Raw genomic sequence first — 3,002 nt, 5'->3', positions numbered from 1 at the left:
TATATGTATATATATATATATATATATATATATATATATATATGTAACACATCAAGGGTTTTATAAATACACACACACACACACACACACATATATATATATATATGAAAACAACAACTAGAAAAGCTAAGTATATTAAAATTTTGATTTGGAAATTCATTTGTTTAATAAATACAATTCTAATGATCTATATAAATTTTACTCATTTTTTAACACAAAATTCTTTTTAGGTACCTATAAACTGGAACATTTGTTAAATATTCAAAAACAAGTTAATAAATGTATAATACTCAATATTTTACACTACAAATGAATGTAATATATATTAAGGATACTTAACTAGGACATGATTAGCATATTTTGTCAAGAGAAAAGATTGTTCAAAAGGTTCCAAGCATAGGACATATGTTCCTTCTGAGTGATAAAATAAATAGTTGCTATATACATCACTTTAAGTATACAATGATGATAGTGTGTTACTTATATGAAGTAAAGAATTCTGAGACAAGGATAGGAAAATCTTTCATTACCAAATAATATACTAAATACATTTTTTTGTTTACTAGTGATATTTCTTGGCTCTGTTTAAACTGTACAAACTACCAATTTTTCATTAAATTTAAAAAATAAATGTATATATTATTTTTGCTGTAAAACTACATTGATGCAGTTTTGTTAATGTAAGAATGTTTGTTGTGTTATACTTCATCCTATATGCCAGAGAAGCAGAATATATTAACTGAAACACTGCCAGATTTTATTAATAGATATTGCTTTATACATCAGTAAGTATACCTTTTTTTCTCAAGAGCCAGAACACTCCTTAAATGTTTTCCCAGGGTAAAGCAAAATCAACATCTAATGTCCATGTTTATCCATTTACATGGCACAGTGTAATGCCGCAGAGAAAAGCAGTGTATCTTCTTTATCACTTTGAAATTTAATATTAACTACTCCAAGTGTTCCCATGTGTATAAGGACATTATTTCCTGTTTTGAAATATCGATGTAAAATGGGTTACATATGTCGTCTACATAGTACATTGAACTAAAATGACTCATATATTATTGATTAGATCCCTGGTTTGAAAATAAATGTTTCTATTGTCCTTCTTAAATTATGACAAATATAACAATAATAGTTTAAAATACATGGACTAACTCACGTATTCCAAGTACTTTAACTGGGTACGATTTAATTACACTTTTCTATTATTAGCATAACACAAATTAGGATTCAGGACAAAGCAGGATGCTGACCACCCACCAGTAGAATTTATCAAGAGAATTTTATTGGCATTGATTCTTTGTTGGAGCTTTTGCACAGAGTACTCTGAGAATTCTGAGAAACAAAACCTGAACTGACCTCACAGCTTAATTATACGCATGATGTCTGAAAAGCAAGGCCTAATGGAACAAAATGAAAAGTAATATTATAATGTAACATCTTTTCCAAAATTATCAGTTATCTTTAAAAAACTTTTAGGTGAATGCCCTATGTTTATTGATGAGGTTCTTTGTCTTAATTATGGGTTATTATTGCTATGATAAAACTCTGTGACTGATACAACTTGGAGAAGAAAGAGTTTTTTGGTTTACATTTTCTCATCACTGTTTATCACCAAAGGAAGTTAGGATAGGACCTCAAACAGAGCAGAAACCTGGAGACAATATCTGAGGAAGAGGCAGTGAAGGGTTGCTACTTGCTGGTTTGCTCCATATGGCTTGCTCAGCTTTTTTACTTGTAGAACTCAGAAACACAAGCCTAGAGGTGGTCTAACCCATAGTGGGTTGACCCCTCAACCAACAATTACTAATTTGAAAAAGTCTACAGGAATGCGTAAATCCTGATCTTATAAGGTCCTTTTCTCTCAGTTGAATTTAGCTTGCATCAAGTTGACCTAAAAGTATCTATAATATTCTTAAATTTTATATATATATATATATATATATATATATATATATATATATATATATATATGAGTTATGAACAAATTCAAAATTCAAGTTATACACACAGCCAAATTACTTAAACTCATTCAAATCATCACAAGTTCACAAGGTTACTGGTTACACAGAAGCCCCTATCCCTTTTACTTCCAGTCTCAGGATTGGGACCCCACCTGCCTTGAACATGTGCAGGTCCTGTGCATGCTATATGTGTCATTTCTGTTGGGTGTGGAAGGTCGTGTTTCTTTGGTGTCTTCCACCCTCATCAGGTATTACAATGTGTCTTTCTCCTCTGTGGCATAGCTCCTCGATGCCTGTGGGGAGTATATTTTGATAAATATATCCCTTATGGTACTGAGTGTTCTAAGGTCTCTGACTTTCAGCACATTTTCTATTTGTGGGAGGGTCTCTATCATTTTTGAGATATTAACTCGTATTAAAATATTGCATAGTTCAAAGTTAATATAGTATTGAAGATTTTTAGTCTTATGTGTCTAAATGTCACAAACTGAGACATAGTTCATATACCACTACATACTTCAAGATTTTTAAAGCAATGAGCATACAATGACGTTATTTGTTCAGAATACAAATGTTACAAGATAAGAAAACCAATGCTGGCCTACTGAAGATTCAATAATACTGTAGAAAATATAGCTTTTCTATATTATCTGAACAAAAATCGTGAAAGTGTTAACTTTGTTATTCTAAAAGTTACTATTATATAAATTTAACTTAATTTTGCTGTTTGGAATTTTAATTTAAGTTTAATAGTAATTTTTACTTGCCAGATGTAAAAGTCTTCTCAGAGGCTTACTATCCTAGCTTTTTCTGAACTCTGGCTAGCTGGTTCCACTCAGCTCTTCCAGCTCTAACCCATCTCCAAGGTACTGATTCAACATGGCTTCTCTCAGCTTCTCACTTTATTTTTCTGCCTGAACTCACACAAACTCTGGAAGGTTGTTCAAACCTTAGGCTCCTTCTTACCCACTGGCTTCAACTGCTTCTGCTCACCTGCATTGGTGACAGATGACCTTGCATATCTCTTGCTGA

The sequence above is a fragment of the Grammomys surdaster genome, unplaced genomic scaffold (assembly GCF_004785775.1).
Source record: "Grammomys surdaster isolate TR1022 unplaced genomic scaffold, NIH_TR_1.0 126124, whole genome shotgun sequence".
In the NCBI taxonomy this organism is placed as follows: domain Eukaryota; kingdom Metazoa; phylum Chordata; class Mammalia; order Rodentia; family Muridae; genus Grammomys; species Grammomys surdaster.
Note: the sequence above shows the minus strand (reverse complement) of the source record.